Source organism: Haliotis rubra, unplaced genomic scaffold (genome assembly GCF_003918875.1).
Source record: "Haliotis rubra isolate DU_JTF1 unplaced genomic scaffold, ASM391887v1 Scf307, whole genome shotgun sequence".
In the NCBI taxonomy this organism is placed as follows: Eukaryota; Metazoa; Mollusca; class Gastropoda; order Lepetellida; family Haliotidae; genus Haliotis; species Haliotis rubra.
The window spans coordinates 398240-421734 of record NW_025766977.1 but is presented as its reverse complement, the minus strand read 5'-3'; the positions used below and the strand labels follow the sequence as shown (position 1 = coordinate 421734).

The window sequence follows — 23495 nt, the reverse complement described above, 5'->3', positions numbered from 1 at the left end:
GTCTGGATCAGACAATCGATGCGAACAGCATGGGCATCGATCTTATCAAGTGGGATTCGATGACATGTCTCAACCAAGTCAGCGAACCTGACCACCCAATCCCGTTAGTCGCCTCTTACGACAAGCATGGGTTACTGAAGATCAATTCTAACCCGGATCTTCACGGGTCTGTAAATAATAGAATCTGAACCATTGAGTGAGTGAGTTAGTTTAACGTCGCCTTTAGCAATATTCCAGCAATATCACGGCGGGGGACACCAGAAATGGGCTTCACACATTGTACCCATGAGGAGAATCGAACCCGGGTTTGCAGCATGAGGAGCGAACGCTTTAACCACTAGGCTACCCCACCGCCCGAATCTGAACCAGATATATTCGCATCTGCAACACAATGACGTGTGTCAATCAAGTCAGCGAGTCTGACCATCCGATCCTGTATATGATGGAATGTGACCCGGTGATCGATAATGTGAGCAACTACCCACGATAACAATCAACCAAGTCACTAGGTCTGTCCACCCAATTCACATTATCGCATTTTACGACTAGCACAGCCATAGGTTGATGGTCTCAAAGAAATTAAACGAATGACGACTATACGCGAGTGAGTGAGTGAGTGGGTGGGTGAGTGAGTGAGTGAGTGCGGTGTGAAAGCAGAAATGGCTTTCACCAGTGATTTCATTGGGAAACTTCGTACTGAGGCGCCATCGGTTAACGCTTTAACCACTGGGCTAAATCCCCGTGTCTTAGTTTCGAGAAATGAATCAGCGGGTCATTGCTTATCGGTGGGTCAACGAAACGAGGTCATGTGGGTGAATAATTGGTTAAACGTCCGTTTCAACAATATTCCAGTGACATCAAGGCGTGTCAACTTAACGTGGGTGGAAAGTGAGTGAGTGAATTTAGTTTGACGCCGCTTCTAGCCATGTTCCAGCAATATCACGGCTGGGGACACCAGAAATGGGCTTCACACATTTTACCCATGTGGGAATCGAACCCGGGTATTCGGCGTGACGAGCAGCGCTTTAACCACTAGGCTACCCCACCGCCCGGATGGAAAGCCCGAAGTGATGCAGGTCATTGGTATTTAACACTTTTCTGAAAGCGACGTACAAGGGTACACTGCATTAAGCTGAGAAACAAGTCAAAACATTGATTAAACAACAGTCTCGTTTCCTGCTGACTGGGTTCCGTCCTATTGCGCAACTTAGTACAATAACCAGTCCCGGATTTTGAGACCAACCCATTCAAATGGATATATAAGTATTACAGTATTATATGATACATCTAATTACTTGTATATTGCAACACTACGCTCCTTCTACTCCTTGCAAACACGCCGTGCCCCGTGCTCTGTCGCCCAGCGTGCTCTGACAAACGGAAATCTGGAAATCGTGGAAATATAAAAAAACGAGGCTCGTCTGCTAGAAAGGTTTGGCGGTCTCGTACGGACTTGATATTATATCAATCACATTGTACGTTACAAAAAAAAATACATTTAATTAGCGCAAAGAACACATAACAGGTGTAACCCGTTGAGCCAGATGAATTGTGAATCATTGTACGACTTCATCAAACAGGGGCAGTCTGTGGCGTCTTAGTTAAGGACATGCTGCCTAAACCTCGACATTAAACATAGAAATACGATTTTATTATACTTTAAAATTAAGATTAATTTGTAGATATCATTTTCTTATGAAGCAAGAAATTGGATTGCAGTGTAACCATAGTTGTTTGTAGTGTCTCTTTTCACCTTCACACGAGAAAATTCGGATCAGCTGAAAAGTAGGTCATTGTCTGAATTGGTTAATGAGGCCCATGTTTCGGTTACGGCAATCGCTGTTAATCGGGGATTCGAACTCACGATCAAAGCGACTTAGACGACTTCGCCACCACGAGAATTGAAAGACCAGACACCATAAATAATCTAAACTAAATCATACCCATCAAATTATCAACAAAAGTAGGTCAATATTCTAAAATCCATCACCTCCCGGCAAAAATATGATAAATGTCAATGTTTATAATATGTTTACGTTCAGCAATAATCCTCCAAAGCTCGCATACAAATAAAATCAAATCTCAGGTCTTATTATGGGTTTAAAACTACCCAAACACAAATGGCAAATTTACGTAAATAGTTTTCGTAATAGCACGTAGACGAAACATTATTAATTCTATAAAGTTAAATTGATTTTGTTCCACATTAAGACCAGTGTCCGCCGGTGTTTCATGACTTTCTATTTAGAAAAATACACAAACAACCGGAATCCTATCAGAACAAATCTGAAGAAGTCAGTGAGTATGGTTTTACGCCGCATTTAGCAATATTCCAGCAATATCACGGCGGGGGGACACCAGAAATGGGCTTCACACATTGTACCCATGTGGGGCATCGAACCCGGGTCTTCGACGTAATTAGCGATTAATTAGCTATAATCACTAGGCTACCCACCGCCCCTCGAACAAGCCTGAAAAACTGACTACAGCCTGAATCTCATCCTCTAATGCGGATTACGTTTATTTCCATATGAGAGAATTGTTTTTCTCTTTTACTTGTGTTTTTTCAACCGGCAAAAAGGCCGCCTCAGCTGAGTGAGTTTAGTTTTACGCCGCATCCAGCAACATTACAGCTATATAGCGGTGGTCTGTAAGTAATCGAATCTGGACCAGACAATCCAGTGATCAACAGCATGAGCATCGATCTACGCAATTGGGAACCGATGACATGTGTCAACCCAGTTAGCGAACCTGACCACCCGATCCCGTTAGTCGCCTCTTACGACAAGCATGGGTTACTGAAGACCAATTCTAACCTGGATCTTCACTATATGGTCATATGGTGAGTCAAATTAAATGTTTTAGCACCAACGTGTGTTATCGCGCATGGCAACTGACGTATAGTTCACAAAGAACTTAGTTAAGCTCCCCCTGACATATCTCATGATTGAATTAGCCCCGATCTTAACCGTTTGGAGCATATCTGACACATGATTGGTCGTCGTGTGCAACAAAGGGATCCTCCTGTACAGAACCTGGCCCAATTGTGAGCTGCTTTACACGTGGAATGGCGTAGACTGCCACTTCAGAGGATCTGGAGCCTGACAGGGGGTATGAGGAGGAGGGTGCTGGCTGTCATACAGACCGCGTTAGTCGTCTCTTACGACACGCATAGGTTGCTGAAGACCAATTCTAACCCGGAACCCAAAATATGGAAAACATTATGGGAGGGTTATTATTTAAAATTCGTAACTGCATCAAAAACCTTTGCCCTACCAACCCCTTTGAAATGACCAGTCCATTGCTTTATTATGAACAAACTTATATTTGCGGGAAACGGACTGTATGTTTCTTTACGTCAGCTGGTGTGCTATGAGCATCCGAGAGAGAAACAAGAAACAAGTAATGTCATTCAATATTCCAATTAATCCAAGACCATATTTTAAAAATAAACACATTACTGACGTATAATGATATAATAATGAAAATGAGTGAATAATAATGTAATCATTTGGGTATTCATATATACGGAGAACTAAATATGTATTCGCCGTGGGCTATCTTCTACCGCCTCGAGTTATTCATAGCAGGGCTGATTGTATTCCTTTTGTTCTCTGCGATTAAATGTCAATAAATTGTTACTATATTCAACTAATATTAATGTATGGCTAGACGTGCATTTGTGTATTCGATATCTATTTTGATGGTAATCACCATCAGTGGTAGAGATTGCCACCGTGTTAGAAGACCGAAAATATACTTGGAAACGACGCCAATATATTCCGTCTCGATGACCGCCCGTCATATAATGACGTCACGTGACTCGTGCGTATGTCAGAGGTCATTGTGTCACGATAGCGCTAAAGTAACGGAATATGTCTCGAGGAAGATACGTAGGCTCAATATATACCGTGTCTTCCATTGCTGCAGAAAATTGGCTTCACACAACATACTCAGTTTAATGCCAAGAGAGTCATGTGTTCGGTTCGTTTAGTCAACCACGGCTGGTAGCCTGAGTGACAGAGCGAGCGAGATTTGTTTTCAGCCGCAAGATTCACAACCATATTGCAGCGTGAAGTGTTAGGTTTACTTCCTCAAACCTGTTACGTTCTGTTAATGTTCACGGACATAGTGGTTTCCCTGTGCAGATACAAACAACCATGGAGGTAAATATTGTAGTTCTATATCACGTATCTGTGTGTTAGTCTTTGAGAGTGAGAGAGAGAGAGAGAGAGAGAGAGAGAGAGAGAGAGAGAGAGAGAGAGAGAGAGAGAGAGAGAGAGAGAGAGTGGGAGAGAGAGCGAGAGAGAGAGAGAGAGAGAGAGAGAGAGAGAGAGAGGAGAGAGAGAGAGAGAGAGAGAGAGAGAGAGAGAGAGAAAGAGAGAGAGAGAGAGAAGAGAGAGAGAGAGAGAGAGAGTTGGTGTCTGTATTAGTGCAATAATCCTGAACTCTAAAAAGCCTGTCTCCAAACCCCATTTCACCTCACTTTAACCTAGGACAACTAATCTAGAGAAACTAGAGAGCATTTTATGAAGAGTCTGCAAGCTGGTAAAATACGCTAAACCTAACCCTGACCATAGAAACTAGAAAGCAAGCAAGCATTGTAACAAGAGTCTGGTAAAATAGCCAGCTGAGTAATGACTGTATATTTATTTCCCAATTATTTCTAAACCCTCTTTATCTCTTTCAACAATTTTGACGTGCACGATACACTAGTGTGCGCGAAGCGTTATTTTAACGGGTACACAACCGATATTTAACATTTCGTTACTTTTGACGCTGTGGGTAATAAACCGATATTTGATCTCTGGTCTGGCAGTTTTAAGTAGTTCCTTACAAAATCGGGGTTATGTCCAATTCCATCTCATTCGTGAATTATCACAAACGGTGTCAATGGTAGCTACCGGCGACATATTAACACCACGTGGAATTTATCTTACCTTGCACAAATATGTCCCAGGAGTTGTTCTTGGATCAATAATGAAATATAGTACAACACGTTTAGCACTCACAGAACATAGGGAATCCAATCATCGTAAAGGTTAATGTCGGAATAAATCAAAACTAGTGTCTGTAATCATCCACGGTGCTACGAAGAACATAAAACCACGATCTAATGGCACGTCCGAACAATTATGGAACTAGCTTCCCATCAAACCGCATGTCAACATGTTGCAGTCGACGCCGAGCCCGAGTGGCGTTCATCAGTCAAGCAGAGAATAGTCCTAAGTAAACGAAGGCCCGGAGATAGCACAAATGGAATCCTTAGCAAGAATTCTGACTGTGGTTCGGAGAGTGGTGCCGTGGAGATCAGATTGCCAATGATAAAGGACTTCCTCCGACTGGATCTATTGCAATGTTGACATTGTGTAAACGATATCTCTACATAAACTTTAACATTATAACACATCTGGTCGGGCGTGTTTGAAGGAGGCTCTTCGCGTTGTTGCGAAAGCCACGGAGCCAAGGAGCCCTGGAGCCGATGTTAGACAATCCGTGCAGCTCCAGTACATTGTTTTTGAACAGCTGATTGTAAAGGTTGTAGGTTTTATGCGACTTGAGAGGTGCGATTTGAATATTTCATGTGTCGGTATATGCATCATATATAGCACACAAGAGATGGAAACGGGTTTTATCAAGACAAATGGACAGTGACAAGTAGTATATTTTCGCAAATGACATTTGTAAAATAAAATATTGTCGCATATAGAATGTTCATAATAACCATCGTTTTTTGACGGACAAAGAATTTTGAATAATTTAGAATCCGTTATGCAGCGTTATGTCTTATAGACCCTGAATAAAATATACCCAATGTAGCCCATGCAAATCTAGAATGTGTGGCAAGTCTAGATTTCCACAGTTTCTGAAAATTAAGAACGTCTCTTGGCTCCTTTTTATTGTATTTTATTTTAGTTATACACGTTTTTTTCTGTTAAATATGTTCATTTCAGAGACTAGTTGTTAGTCCAATAGCGTTGTCAGAATCTGAAATTGTTTCTTGTTCGATCTTGTCTGTAACAGCCAGTCACTTAGGTGACGGGTCACATAGTGCGACAGCGGAGCCTCGAGAATCTTTGTTTACTGGGCTTCAGCTCAAAAACTGTTTTGAAATAAAACTGCGGCAGCTGTGAGCTGGTAATGAGATGCAGAAACGTGAGAATCCAGGTTATTTCTAAAACTCATTATAACGATAAATTCGGAAAAAGTTAAAAACTAAACTCACGATACGCAACTTTCAGTTTAGCCCCTCTCTGTCATCCTGCAATGATGATGATGGTGATGGTGATGATGGTGATGATGATGATGATGATGATGATGATGATGAGTGTATCAGCATGCCACATGGCACTGATTACAACACCACGACCTGGGTCCCGATCCGCAAAGCGCTCGTAGCGCTACGACATTCGTAAGCCGACGATAAAGTATAGAGCTACGACAGGTCGTAACGTTACGAATGCTTCGTGGAGAGGGTTTCTGGACTGGGATCCATACATGTTGTTCTTGGGTTTTTGGTAACGTCGCCCTAACCTATTTCAATACCCTCTATCAATATGCTTTAATTGAATATGTACATTGATAACAAGGTGTCAGATGTTGTTTCACTTGTAGGGGTGTGATTCATTCGATTCTGGCATTATTGTTTCTTTGCTTCTTTTAACAATCAGTATTTTTTCTCTCATTATCTCGAATGTCAAGATGCCTGAAGGTCGAGGTCAAGATGCCTGAAGGTCGAGGTCAAAATTCCTGTGTTTGTTTGTTCTGTAAAACAACGTCAGTAGCATTCCAGCCATATGACTTTTGCCTTTAACTACTCGAGGCTCTAACAGACAAGCTATTGATTGATATTCTCCGGTCGGTCATATCGTTTCATAAGGCAAGAGATTGCTGGAGACCCAGTGTCGTCACGGGTCTGATTTCAAATCGAAAGGTATATGTACCATCTTTGTGCTTACTCTATCCACCTCCTGCTGATCAAAATTTTATGTTTTACCTTTACATTTTATGTAAATCGGTATACAATGAGTGCGTGAGTGAGTTTAGTTTTACGCCGCATTCAGCAATATTCCAGTTTTATGGCAGTGGTCTGCAAATAATCGAGTCTGGACCAGACAATCCTGTGATTAACAGCATGAACATCGATCTACGCAGTTGGGATACGATGACATGTGTCAACCATGTCAGCGAGCCTGACCACCAGTCGCCTTTAACGACAAGCATGGGTTGCTGAAGACCAATTCTAACCAGGATCCTCGGTCGGTATACAATGAATATCTATCGTAGCCATCATTTCCACGTTTACCGTTAGCAAACATTCGCGGGTTGCCTAGTGGTTCAAACATTTGCTCGTCACGTCGACAGTCTAGGTTATTATTATAATTATTATTATTATTATTATTATTATTATTATAGGATATTTATATAGCGCACATGACCAGGCAGCTAGTGCATGCTCAAGGCGCTGGTATTTTTTTCCCTCGTTCACTTGATGCCAAATCTCAAAGGCACATCGTATTATCAATCTCAGCTCCCTGGGGAGTATACAACTCTTGCAGCCACTAGGCGCACCGAGTTTATTGTGGCCTTCTCATCCTTACGAGGTACCCATTCACAGCTGGGTGGACTGGGACACATAGTCACAGTGCTTTGTCCAAATTCACTGCACGTTGCTGTACCCGCAACTAGGTGTTTGCAAGTATTCATGTGGCCACCATCTGGTCATATACCAATGGATTAGTGGGTTCTTTTAAGTGCACAGGGTTGTGTACTGTACACTAAGGGTTGTGACAACACTGAAAGAGTCCGCACCACTCCACCATTTATACAATGTGTGGCCCATTTCTGATGTCCCGTGATATTAATGAAACGCTGGTTGAGCTGCATAAAACTATATGCACTCACTCACCTAGCATTTGCAATCCCAGTACCACACATCTATCGTTACATACACACTTTGGTTAATTCCGCCGAGTAAGATACCCAATGGCATTAAATATGACACGAGAACGCAAGCGTTGTTTGAGGATTAAAACAAGCTTGAAATATGCGATCGATGGCAACCTAAGAAGAAATAACCTAAAGTTTGCAAAGGTTAATTTGTTAAATTAATACTTGAACAAGACACTGGTTTATGAAATTATGCTTGTACTATAACGAAAGTTAACATGACCATGTAACACAAATATCCGAAATCGCAAAAAAGTCTACTTTAACAAGTCTAGATTTCTATGGCTTCAGAAAGCATGAGTGAGTGAGTGAGTATGGTTTTACGCCGCTTTTAGCAATATTGCAGCCACATCACGGGGACACCAGAAATTGGTTTCACACACTGTACCCATGTGGGAAATCGAACCCGGGGCCTTCGGCGTGACGAACGAACGCTTTAACCACTCGGCTACCCACCTCCCCACAGAATGCATGGAGGTAATATATATTCTCAGTGCTCATTTCGATGCCCGACCGCGTCATACCAAACGACGTTAAAATATGGTACTTGTTGGTCCCTGCCTGGCGCTCGGCATTAATGGGTACAACAAGGACTGGTAGGCTCGGAGTCAGTATAATGTGTCTGAGTGGGGTATTCATGCTTCACTGCGGCATCTCAGTGGGCTAGCACTATAAAACCAGCTTCTGGGCTAGTACAAGCAGCCGCACATACACATACACACGCATGCACGTCGTCATATGAGCGAAATATTCTCCAGCACGACGTTAAACCCAAATTCACCTTACCTCATTTCGATGACATACTACAAGGCAATGAAACACACTGAAAGAGATACCTTCAGTTTAGAGACTACATGTTAGTTTATATTTTTTCCCAAACCGCCACTTGGAACATGTTGACTCGCGGTCCCAACGCTGAGGATCTATCCACATTTGAAAAATCAAGCAAGCAAAGGAATGTTAAACCAACTTCACAATGTACACTATTGTCGGTGCAGATTTCGCCTCGGGATGTGCTGTCAAAAAGATCTTAACCGATTTTGAAAAGAAGCTCAGCTGGGAAAACTTAACTTTTTAACCAGCTCTGTATAAGAAACTGTTTTCTGCTTTCATTAATTCTGAAAAGGAGTTGGAAGTTTACGCACTTTAAACAATCTTTCAGTTACATCACGGTGTACTGGGTTTGCGTAAAAGAAGGCTCAAGGGGATGCAGGTGATGGAGAATTTGGTAACTCAAAGGTATTTTCTGACGACCCAATGTCCATAATAGCCCTGACCTGGGAACATTCGTGGGCTAAAGTTCGATTTATAGATTTGAGACTGGTGCCTAGTCAGTTGAGGTAGTCGGTTGGTAATTAGGGGGACCGCATGCCAGTGTTTGTAGGTTAACACCGCACTCAGCAATATTCCAGCTATATTACGTAAACAATCGAATCTGAACCAGATAAACCAGTGATTGACACCATGAACATCGATTTACGCAACGGGGATACGATAACATGTGTCAACCAAGTCAGTGAGTCTAACCATTCTGTTCCGTTATTCGCCTCTTACGACAAGCATGAGTTGCTGAAGTTTAGAGAGAGGTGGGGTAGCCTAGTGGTTAAAGCATTTGCCCCGGGTTCGATCCCCCATATGGATATAATGTGTGACGCTTATTTCTGGTGATATTTGTGGAGTATTGTTAAAAAACTTCGTATAACTGAACTCACCCACTCACTCAGTGAAGATCAGTTCTAACCCGGATCTTCTCGGGTGAGAAGTATCGGAGCCAATGGAAGATCTTAACTCCATTACACGCATTGTGTGTCGCCTTGACGAACGTCATTGTACCACGGATATACACAGTGGGCTGTAGTCTGCATCAATACTACATTCATCTCACCAGTAATCCCCAATGCGTGTTTCGTAGGCTAATGATACCTGAATCTTAATGGGATTATCCGATCGATACTACGTACATTGACCGACCGCCTGTCCAGTTCTAAGTGGACGTTACTACGCCAAGGAGCTGTTACCTGCCCCCTTCTTTTATGGAACGTTTCTCGGTGTGTAAACACTTCGAAAAATGTAAATCAATTTTTGTAAAAAAGCAAGAAATCCATACACGTGTCCGTGACCATGACGTAGACAGATGAGATGTCCGTGGAAGGAATTTCTCCTACATCAGTATTACAATGTGTTTCTCGCGAGGCTGTTTCTCAGTGAAAACAATTTCACGCCTCAAAGCGCTGAAAAATTATAGTCTTTACCCACCCCTAAACCAAGTCTTCTATATGGTTGGTGTTTCTAGATCTATCAACTGAAAGCGACAGCCATTATTTGTGAACGTTGACCATCAGCTGGTTCATAGACATGATGAACAAGACAATCGTTTGTGGATAACAACATCTTTGTTGTAGGGAAAGACGTCTCAAGGCCACTTCTAATCCTTTAGAAAGTGAAGAACGAGTACATACATGCTTAGAGCATACATAGTGAATACAAAGGCATGCATGCTAAGAGCATCCATGGTGAATACTGACTAACTGAGTTTTGGTTTTACGCCGCTTTTAGCAATATTCCAGCAACATCACGGCGGGGGACACCAGAAATGGGCTTCACACATCGTGCCCATGTGGGGATTCGAACCCGGGTCTTCGGTGTGACGAGCCAACGCTTTAACCATTAGGCTACCCCACCGCCCCCATGGTGAATACAAATCCCCAGAAATGTGTAACACGTTATACTTGGGATTACACTTTTTCAGTAGCATACAGATTATAGTATAGTACAGACTATAGTCCCATCCGGGATTCGAACCCACACCCTCAGAGTCAGGCACCTAATCGCCAGCACACAAAGTCAGACGCCTAACTCGCTCAGCTTGAATTGGGGGTTAAAACTGGTATTTAACAACCCATAAGAGGCGACTGGCAGGATCGACTGGGCAGGACTGGAATGATGATGCATAATACTAGACTATTATAGTGATTGTTGCTCATGATATCAATCACTGGATTGTCTGGTGGCGACTTTTTTATAATGTCGAATGTCGTAATATTGTCCAGTTTAAACATACTCAAAACCCGTTAACATCAGGGCTGGAGTTGGTGTTCATCAACCCGTGCTTGTCGTAAAACCTACTGACTTTGTTGACACATGTCATCGTATCCCCCTTGAGCAGATCGATACTCACCCTGCTGATCACTGAATTGTCTGGTCCAGACTCGATTATTTACAGACCGCTGCCATATAGCCGTATTATTTCTGAGTGCGGCGTTAAACAACAAACACATTAATTTTCCAAAACCTCGTTTAACTGCCGTATTTGAAGTGAAACGTGACCACTGTCAAACAGGCAGTTCTTGTAAGTCATCTTCTTTTCATAAGTTCCGTTACGCCCTAGTACTTGATTCGTGGTGAGATCAGAGACATCAAAGTTTCCACCAAGAGAGCGATCGATCTTAGCCCGCTGTCTTCGCGTTTAATCACCCTTATTTGTAACACCTAAAAACGTGTTCAGTTCTTGAAAAAGACTACGCTGCGGGTTTTCTGACTGATCTTGACGCTGTATGAATAATTAAGACACGCAATCAGCGGGGTAGAGACAAAGCGTTAACTTTCCCTCGACACATCTCAAACCCGAACTGTTTTCGTGTTCTCGCCGCGACGTTCTGGAGCTCGGCTAATTGACTTTCATGCACCGACCGTTATCCTGAACTGCATTAGCTAATCTGCTACATGTAAACATTGTGTTTGTGTGCAAATAACTGGTATTATAGAAACACCTGTCACTGAATATTGGGATTTAAACGATGATGTGTTATTTGTATCCTACTCCTCCTAATTTAAATAAAGCAACGATAACAACATGTTATCGCAATAATGATGATGATGACGACGGCGCTGCTGATGCTGATGGTGGTGGTGGTGATGAAGATGATGATGGTGGTGGTGACGACGATGATGATACAGACACGAAAGCAACGTGTTGTGTATACAATTGAAAACATTCGAGTGGTGGTGGTGGTGGTGATGGTGATGATGAAGTTGATGATGGTGGTGGTGATGGTGGGATGATGATGGTGGTGGTGATGGTGATGGTGATGGTGATGATAATGATGACGATGATACTGGTGGAAATGGTGATGATAATGATGACGATGATGGTGATATTGAAGATGATGTTGGTGGTGGAAATGGTGATGATAATGATGACGATGATGGTGATATTGAAGATGATGTTGGTGGTGGAAATGGTGATGATAATGATGACGATGATGGTGATATTGAAGATGATGTTGGTGGTGGAAATGGTGATGATAATGATGACGATGATGGTGATATTGAAGATGATGTTGGTGGTGGAAATGGTGATGATAATGATGACGATGGTGGTGATGATGGTGATTATGATGATGACGACGACGACGATGATGATGCAGACACAAAAGCAACGTGTTGTGTATACAATTAAAAACATTCGAGTCATACTGCTACAAATGACAATTCGGGTTAAAAAAAGCGTTTCTGTGAAGTAAGAAATGTTCAACTTTCTTGATGACCAACATAGGTTAAATCTAAGACCTCAGGTTTCTATTCAGAAATAAAGGTTGAATAACCGCACGCCGAGAATACTGAGCGTTGCAGCCTGTTCACATCGCCTGTCATGCCTGTATCGAAAACCCGTTTTAACGGAAGTGTCTGTTCATGGTTTATAGATGATATCATCGGATACAGGATACAGGTTACACGACCGTGTTACTGACGCTTGTAAGCGGATGAACGACATATTTTCCCGTTTGTACTTAGAATAAAACATAAACACCGCCAGTCAACATCCACAGTTCCTGGTAAATATCTGCTTTCAACAGTCCAGAATAATCTTTTATGATGAAAAGAATAATGTATTATCTCGATAAACCTGGAATCTCATCAACTATAGTCCGTTTGGCTCAAAAGCGGACCGATGAATTGCAATCTAACTCGAAAACTAATAACCATAAAATACTCAATGAAACACTGATCATAATGAAAACGTCAGACCTACTCTGTGAGGTTTTTGCAGAATTTATATCCTAAAAATAAAAAAGTTGTTTAACAAACTATCATTAAAATATTGACACAGTTCACTATTTGTTACGAGGAAGGAGTGCAGAGAAAGGGACAGCCAGGTGTGCGAGAAAGGATGGAGACGGCACAGCACAGGTTAATGAATCAATTACTTTGTCGGCACTTGTGCACGGCATAGTGTAAAGTATGGAATGGATTTTGGAATGGAACTTGGAATGGAACAGTGGAATGGAATTTGGAGTGACACAATTTTACTATTTATAAACAAGTCTCCGCTCTAATATGCTCAGACAGTTTATAAACAGCTGATCACTGATATATATCACTAAGCAAAGGGACGTGGGTGTCAGCTTCTCTCTCCAGCCATGACCCATCCACCACACACTTAGACTAACAACTAGTCTCTGAAATGAACATATTTTACTTAAAAAAAAGTTCATAGTAAAAAAAAAATATATAATGAAAAGGAGCCCTGAGACTTTCTTCATTTTCAGACCTGCCACATTTTCTAGACTTGCGTGGGCTTTCTTGGATATATTTGCTTCAGGGTCTGTACGAGAGACTACCACACACTCAAAGGCACATGATTCTGGGGGAATAAGTTTTGAGTTCAAATACTATTTTCTAGGTTATGCAGATAATAGGAACAAGATGTATCGAAGAAAGGCCGATGACATGTGCTGTCTATGTATCTAGACTTGCTTATTATGGGGATAGAACTACTAATATATATCCCTGCAATTATTATTATGTATGTCTTTGAAGCAAGGCTAACTGCATGCCTGTATGGTGGCAGGCACCTGTGTTGTGGCAGGATTAGACATATATGGAGGAGGAAACGGATTATTCAACACAATAGTCTCATGATATATTTATGAAGCACAACAGAACACCATGTGAAGGAAAATAACATATATTAGGACTAATTTTGATATTAATCTTTTTTATTATCATAAAAAGCAATCCATATAATGTCTATATTATCACAAATGTTACATAGTCTCAGTAACTGTCACTTAAAATCACAATTACTTGATTATATACAAAATAAGAACAAGTTGTTCACTCAACTATTGTGTACATAGACATAGATGCAGATGACTATATTTACCAAGGTACTACTATATCGACTTACACAGCTAGTAGATAATATTCCAGTCATCTCATAATGCAAATTATTAGCAGTGGTAAATGGAAAATATAATGATTAAGGGACTGTGAGACAGGCTATTGTCACACCTCTGTCTGCCACTAGCCTTATCTTACATCCGGAGGGGGGAGGGGTGCAAGAAATTGGGAGCAGGAGGGAAAGCGACCCCGAACTGTTTACAAACTGTCAATTTAATTTATGTTTGAAGGTAGGCACAACACTTGGTTTGTTTAGTACAAGATGAGTATATTCCATTTATTCCCATTCCAAATTCCATTCCATCATTCCAATCCAAACTCCATTCCAAAATCCATTCCATACTTTACATTATGCCCTTGTGCACGTGCTTCTCTAACATCTGGGGCTGTCCCTTTCCCTGCACTCCTCCCTCGTAACAAATAGTGAACTGTGTCGATATTTTAATGATAGTTTGTTAAACAACTTTTTTAATTTTAGGACATAAATTCTGCAAACAAATCACAGAGTTGGTCTGATGTTTTGATTATGATCAGCGTTTCATTGAGTATTATATGTTTATTAGTTTTCAAGTTAGATTGCAATTAATAGGTCCGCTTTTGAGCCAAACGGACTATAACTTCTCTTAGGAAGTTCCACAGACTGATGGGTAACCTACTGAACTAGTTCCCACATATGTGGAGGAGGTAAACAAATATGGCTGCAAATCACGTGACACAATAAAAATAAACACTTCAGCTTTCAAGTTGTATGCCTACTCCCACCACCACCTTATGTTATAAATAAATGATATATGAAAACATACGCCGTAATAATTTCTATTTACGGCCCTTTGAATCTGTATTATTAAACAGATAAAAATACTGAAAATAGAGAGAAAAAATAAAAAAGGTCTGATGATTAATGTCCCACCGTTATGTACCAGCTTTGTTGATATTGTCCGAGAGGTGGTGGTTAACCTAGTGGTTACAGCGTTCGCTCGTCACGCAACTCTCGGCAAAGAAGTTAATTTCATCAAAATCTGTAACGCGCTATCGTATCACTGGATTGTCCTGTCATTGTTTACAGGTCGCTGTTGTATGGCCGGAGTACGGATGAGCAGCCTTTGGAAATATCTGCAGATAGTTGGTGCTGCTGGAGGATCAGACCACACAAATTCTTCTGCCAACACCCGGTGTCATCACAGATTTTCTGTAATCCATTCATGTTGTTTTCACCGCTATTTTCTCTTGTACGTCCAGCAGAAACAATTGGGGCTGATAATCGAGACTAATTTATCTTGGCGTTGGCGTTTTCATTATTTTGTTTATTTACTGTGTTTATATTGCATACAGTGATGTTTATAGCTATGTCCCAGCTAGTCATCAATACGGTTCAACTGGCTGTCGCCTGTCTGTATAATCGAGTTTTTGTGCCAAGGGAGACCATCCATGACACCAGAACCTGCAGCATACCGCCACTGTACAACTATCATTGGCGACTAACTATCATGATGAGCAATTCATAACTTCTTTGAGTGGCATTTTAGAAACTGGGAAGTACAAAGTGTCAACGGACGGTACCGAATGTAGTTTACAGTTAATTTATACTACACCAGTAATCATGGTTGCCAGCATTCATGACGAACTCGTGTTATTCCGGGATAAGCAGAATACCGATCGTCTTACTGGTTACGGAAAGAGGCGAGTGGTGACGAGGGGTTCAACGGAATAAGCCGAGTGAATCTGCGTGGTTCCGACCAGCGGTCAAGCTTCAGCTGGAATGGTTATAGATTCAATATTCTGGATACCTGTTTGCAAACTTTTCAATTGAAGGAGCGTTGTGTGGCACAGATTAAGAATCGATACTACTTCGATCTAATGGATTCTTGACTGAGCTTATTTGATTGTCAGGTAGTGCACAGCTATTCATTAATCATTCATCCTGTAAACTTAAAGGCGACATGGAAAAAGCGCAGTCAGCACAAAGCGGAGAATCGGGTCCATTATTGATGTGGCGTATTTCTGAAATCTGTTACTGGACCAGACTGGAGTTGTTTGTTTCTGATGGCGGACGTCGTGGAAGACATGCATAGTATGCATGGACGATTAGTTTATATAGACTGCTATAGTGTTACATTATACCGTCATCGCTATGGTCATTGCTTCTGCTGCTGCTGCTGCTGCTGCTACTACTGCTGCTGCTGCTACTACTACTACTACTACTACTGCTGCTGCTACTACTACTGCTGCTGCTATGTCTACTACTACTACTACTGCTGCTACTACTACTGCTGCTGCTGCTGCTACTACTACTGCTGCTACTACTGCTGCTGCTGCTGCTGCTGCTGCTACTACTACTACTACTACTGCTGCTGCTGCTGCTGTCTACTACTACTACTGCTGCTGCTGCTACTGCTGCTGCTGCTGCTGCTGCTGCTACTACTACTACTACTACTGCTGCTGCTATGTCTACTACTACTACTACTACTGCTGCTGCTGCTACTACTACTACTGCTACTGCTGCTGCTGCTACTACTACTGCTGCTGCTGCTGCTGCTACTACTACTACTACTGCTGCTGCTGCTGCTACTACTACTACTGCTGCTACTACTACTACTACTACTACTAGAGTTACCGCTTCTGCTACTACTAATGCTACTGCTTCTTTTACGACTGCTACCTCCACTACTAACTACTGCTGCTACTACTACTACTACCTCTATTACTACAACTATTACAGATATGGCATCTACTATAAATGTTATTAATGCTACTATTTCTACTTCAACTAATGTTTGTATTACTAAAATTACTTGTTACGCAGTGTTCTACAAAATAAACTCTCAACACTGTGACTGATCTATTTTCAGTTTAATTTTATTTTTGTTTTGCACAAATGTATACAGTTGGTACACTGTTCACAACAATATAGTCCTATTGTCACTACAACGAAAAACTATCGATAGGCGCTGCAGAATTCAGCCTATCAACTAACGAGTTATGATTCAAATATAACGATAGGCCGTCTAATATCAGAGACCATATAATATAATCTATTATATGGTCTCTTGCTAATATACGACCGTTCGCCAGTCAAGTTCTAACACTATATTTAGGGGAGAGGTCGTCGAAAGCACAAACCACAAGTCCGAAGTTCTAACTCTGTTCGAAACTGCTATCGGAGAAACCTCGTGCAGGTTCAACTCCACGTGTTTCACGCAGTGAAATCTTCCGCGAAGTACATTGCGTTTGCGCGAATGTTCGTATTTCAGAAACATAAACGCAGGCGAATATTCTACGTTTACAAACACAGTTCTTCACCTCCTCTTCCCCAACCACAACGACATTGAAGTTTCCTGCTAGACTGTTTCCTGCTACATTCTTTTGAGGCATGACGTCATAACACAGAAAGATCTTCGACTAACCAACAACAATTCACATTTCATATCGTGACAAATATTGGAAACTATGGTTACGATCCTAAAAAGTGCGATCCTAAAATCAATTAATTGTCTTCACACGATCACCCCATTTGTCAAGATTAGCATAGCAGCTGGTGTTTTATTTGGTTTTGATGAATTATTTCCATATCAAACACATGCTATTTTAACTTCAGTAATACGGATTTGCGAATATTCTCTCTGAGTCCCGATCCACAGAGCGTTCGTAACGTTACGACCTGTCATAGGCTTACCCTAAACCACACATGGGATACAATACAGCACCTAGAACAGAACAGGGCCTCGTTTCACAAAGCTCTCGTAAGCCTAAGATCTCGTAACTTTTCTCGTAGCATTCGATTCTCCTATACTGTAACATAGGAGGTACGAATGCTACGAGAAAAGTTACGAGATCTTAGGTTTACGAGAGTTTTGAGAAACGGGGCCCTGAACAGACAAGAGTGGCGATCCTTTGTTGCTGCCCAACACGCCGAAAGGGCGTAACAGGGGTAAGTGAGTGAAGTTACGAATGTCGTAGCGTTCTCAACGTTTTGTGGATTGGGGCCCTGGTTTTTAAAACATATTTTCTGAATCCCTTTACCATATAACATATTGCATATAATCGTAGATGAAACAATTGCATATAAAATGAACAAATTTTTATATCTGGTATTTTCCATTTTCCCTTCATAATTTATTTTAATGCCACCCTCCGCGTTTTTCTGTAAATAATCGAGTCTTGGTCAGACATTTCAGTAAATGACACCATGGGCATGTATCTATACAATAGCATGTATCTTTACAATAGCATGTATCTATACAATAGCATGTACCATCCACGCCAGAGAGTCTGACCACCCGATCCCGTTAGTCGCTTCTTACGACAGGCGTGGGCTGGCAGCCTGCTGGAGACCAATTCTAACCCGGATCTTCACGGCTCTGAACAACAAACACTAAAAGGGACATTTAAACGCTGTCGCACATGTCAATGTACGTTTTTACATTTTTGAAAGAAACAACAAACCACGACGCATCATTAAAAAATGTCGCGTTGTTGCTCATTTGTAAAAACAACAAATATTATTCATAAAGCGATTATCAACTAGCCGAAATTATCGGTCTATCGTTGACGTCACATTTGTTTGGTTTTGTAACCAACCGCCCATCGCCCCGGACACCTGCACGGTTGCTGACGCACGTCTAGCAATAATCGCTCACTCGACAACATGATCTTCCTTCTAGGATTATTCAAACAACACTTACAGCATGAATAGTCTCAAAATAGCTTCATATTATATCATTTCAGAGGCGTTGTCAACAACGTTGTACACGCCACACCCTAACCCCAACGCGTAGCTTGTGACAGTGATGTCGAGAGCAGTATGTAGATTACCATACATAGCGAATAGGAATACTGGACTCTTAGGATTTGGAGGACATGCTATAAATTTCGATATTTTTCTGAAATGTGTATTTTGTCACCGGCTTTGATTGCAATATGAAGGCTTTTGGTTTTTATAATGTTCATCCTTGAAATAAAATCTATAAACGTACTTGTGATAGCAGAGGGACATTTGCTGGAGATAAGACATTTTATTTAGACGTTTCATTAAATAAAATCATCATTTATAAGGGTACATTTTTGTTAAAAAATGATAATAAAATATTACCCCTAAAAGAGAGGGTTTTTTTAGGCTGTTTATCACGTATTTGGCAACGCAATGGGTGAGTGAGTTGGTTTTACGCCGCTTTTAGCAATATTCCAGCAATATCACAGCGGGGGACACCAGAAATGGGCTTTATACGTTGTGCCCATGTTGGGAATCGAACCCGGACCTTCGACGTGACGAGCGAGCGCTTTAACCACTAGGCTACCCCACCGCCCCAGCAGCGCAATGAATATCCAGTCAGTTTGTTAGTTTGTTGCTTCACGTCGCACCCAGCTATATTCCACGGTTCCACCTGTATGTTCTGTGCTATGTGATCGTAGCTATATGATCCCACTGCGAGCTGTTGTCGAGTCTTGACAACATAGTCCAATGGTGGACATCATGCATGAGCATTGATATTCGCAATGAGAAACAATTTGCCGGACCCAGAAACAATAACTCCTGCACGATAAATAATTCACCAACGTCGTCTTTATAATCAGTTTTCTGATTTCCCACAATCCGATCAGTAAGAAAGGAACTGTCAGGAAACACTGGTACAAGGATGTTGTTGTCATGGTTACACGTCAACATATGCTACGTGTGCACGAACCCGTGTTTATCGTAACAGGAGACAAACAGGATCGGGCGGTCAGACTTGCTGTCTGGTTCAGGCATGTTTACATCGTCATACAGCTGGAGATGTTGCTAAATACGGCCTTAAACACAGAAACAAACAATTACAAATGCCGCAAATTACTTGTTTTTGTTTGTTTGTTGTTTCACGTCGCACTTAGCAATCCTACAGCTATATGTCTGTATATAATCGAGTCTGGACCAGACAATCCAGTGATCAACATCATGAGCATCGTTCGACGCAATTGGGATACGATGACATATGTCAAACAAGTCAGTGAGCCTGACCACCCGATCCCGTTAGTCGCCTCTTACGCAAGCATGGGTTGCTGAAGATCAATTCTAACCCAGATCTTCACGGATTTGCCTCAAATGAAAATGGATTCTCTTTGTTCACCTAACCTCTTCCTTGTCGTGGGTGAGTGTTTGGGTGGTTGCGTGAGTGAGTGACTGAGTGAGTGATTGACGCAGTCCTTTTGGATACCTTTACCTAGTTGGTAAAACTGGGGAGCGCGGCCCTGATGCTATCAAAAATAGGAATGTAATGGACTCGAACCCACAATTACAGGCTTCTGGCGTCCCCAAGGAACGCAACTCTGATTTGTGCGTCTATGAGGCATGGGCCGCCCATTTCCCCCTTTTGTAGCAAACGAACCCAGGTTATTTCACAACAGAATGGAGGTATGGCACCCTGCATCACCGAGGATGATGTTTAGAAGGAAGATGCAAACCGGTGTCTGTTACAAGAAAGATCGGAGCGGTGGGGTAGCCCAGTGGTTAAAGCGTTCGCTCGTGTGTGAAACCCGTTTTCTGATGTCCCCCGCCATGATATTACAGGAATATTGCTAAAAGCGGCGTAAAACAAAACTCACTCACTCACTACAGCAAATGTCTCATTCTCCGAGACACGAACTTGATGTGCAAGGTCACATAAGAATCCAACAATGTCATAAATTAGTCTTCGGTGAATCAATAACCTCCTTTGTAATTAGAGTTTGTGGATAATGAGGAGGTCTGTCGACGATTTCTATGTCGCCATTGATCTGGGTTCCAACCTACTAAAAGGGTATGCTTCCAGCATCGATCTATGATTAGCACACGGTGATACCACCGAAGAATATATCAGTAGGACCTCGCTAATTAGAACTGTGTGCTTCCATATCGTTGTACGATTTTTCCTCTGAAAGGAGAAGCGGACTAAAAAACATTCAAACACGTTTCTTTTCTTGACGTAATGTGTTTTAGGAATATTGCAAAGGTGCAAGACTGTGCCTTATCGCTTTACAGGACGTCGATCAAGTAGCTGAAAGTCCTTCAGCACGAACGCTATTGTATTTTCAAACCATAGAAATAGAGGGTTAACCTTTTTCGGCCATTAAATTCCTACTGCATGAAGAGTATGTCTTGATGTCTTCTTTCATGATACCCGTGGTAGAAGATCATCGGGGCGCCATCTCGTGCTTGTTGACACCTAGTTGTAATGCTGAAAGACATCGCACTGCTGTCAGTAGAACACTTGGACACCATATCGTCCTTTGGGACACCTGGTTACCTGGTTGTAATGCCGAAAGACATCGCACCCCCGGTGTCAGTAGAACACTTGGACACGATATCGTCCTTGGGGACACCTGGACAGGTGTCTGTAATCTTAAAGACATCGCACCACTGGTGTCAGTAAAACACCTGGACACCATATAGTATTTGTGGACACCCGGTTGTAATCTGAAAGACATCGCACCCCCGGTGTCAGTAGAACCCTTGGACACGATATCGTCCTTGAGGACACCTGAACAGGTGTCTGTAATCTGAAAGACATCGCACCACTGGTGTCAGTAAAACACCTGGACACCATCTAGTATTTGTGGACACCTGGTTGTAATCTGAAAGACATCGCACCCCCGGTGTCAGTAGAACCCTTGGACACCATATCGTCCTTGGGGACACCTGAACAGGTGTCTGTTATCTGAAAGACATCGCACCACTGGTGTCAGTAAAACATCTGGACACCATATAGTATTTGTGGACACCTGGTTGTAATCTGAAAGACATCGCAACCCCGGTGTCAGTAGAACACTTGGAGACGATATATATCTCCTTGTGGACACCTGGTTGTAATCTAAAAGACATCGCATTGGTGTCAGTGGTACACTTGGACACCACATCGTGTTTGCAGACAGACAGTATAGTGTTCGAGAATTGACACAGGTTGGCTACAATGTTTTCAGTACAACACTTGGACACTGCCCGTTTCTGTAAACACCTCGCACCATGCCAATCACCACATTTGCCCAAGCCTAGCTCCAGCTAATTCTAATTTATTTATTGCGAATAGAATGAGTCCTAAACAAGCCTGAGACAAAGTAATGCATCATCTCGAAGCGTTGACATCAATAATGTTGCAGCGTTGTCAAGATGGCGAAATCTCTTCATATTCGTTCCTCATCATTCATCCTAGAATTGATAGAGTACATACTTGATACACGACAGGGAAGCGATCAATCAGCTGTACGTGACATTACTTCAGAAACGCATTAACTTTACTTCCAAACTCCTCGTAAACTCTTACAACGAGTGCCTATCATGACAACAAATAATGACATGGAAGGGAGAGGACGCGGCTCGAGACACGGAGCAAATTGCAGTACCGAGGCCAATGGAGGGATGGCGTGCCCGGCCTGCATCACAAACAAACGTTCATGTCATTTTTTTACGTTAAAAGTATGGTAAACATGCGAGTGATAAACGTGCATTAAAGGCATACCTTCCGACAAACGTGCATTAAAGGCATACCTTCCGACAAACTCTGACAAACTATGGAGTTACCGCATAATAAGGTTGAACTGGGATTTGAACCAGGTAGGTTCTGTCAAAGGGACGCAACTCTATACAGAGAATTGCAGTGTCTTGGCAATACCTATACTATATTATCAACTGAAGAGTGAGTGAGTGAGTTTATTTTACGCCGCTTTTAGCATACTCTAGCAATTTCACGGCAGGGGGCACCAGAAACGGACTTTACACATTCCATGTTGGAAGTCGGGAATCGAACCCGGGTTTCAGGCGTGACGAGGGAGCGCCTTAACCACAAGGCCACCTGACATTAATGAGCGTATATACTAATTAAAGTCAAATATGTTAGTAATCCAAGATTCGGACATACTTGGAGAGTTTCGTTGAAGTCCGTTCTGAATAGTATTTTAATTACATAAATGTGCGTGTCATATTTATAAGTGATGCTGTCTGTTTTATGTTAGCCGCAAGAGTATGGTGCCGGCAAATCTAAAAGCAAAATCAGGACGAATCAAGGGTTCGAACCACCATGACAGGTTTCTGGTACGCCAAGGTTCGCAAGGGACGCAACTCTGTACTTTGAAGATGTTTTACCCCGCAGGTCAGCTGACAGTGACATGTAAATAATCGCATCAGTACCAGACACTCAGCATGAGATACACTATCACGAACGTCGTTTAAGGTCAAAACATATTGATCAGCATATGCAACTTTGTCAAGCGTCGATATTAGAGACTCCGTCCCGAACCAAAACACAGATATTGCACATACAGATCAAATTATAAACCAGTATTCATAACCGTTAGTTTCCTGTATTCTACTTCCAGGAATGGTCGTGTTCACACACTCATCACATTTAACGCAAGCT

General features: G+C 42.0%; 1 protein-coding gene across 2 annotated transcripts in view; it reads right to left on the bottom strand.

Moving 5' to 3' along the window:
- LOC124282921 overlaps positions 1-23495 on the bottom strand; it is a 130637-nt gene that overhangs the window by 66961 nt on the left and 40181 nt on the right. The window lies entirely within an intron of this gene.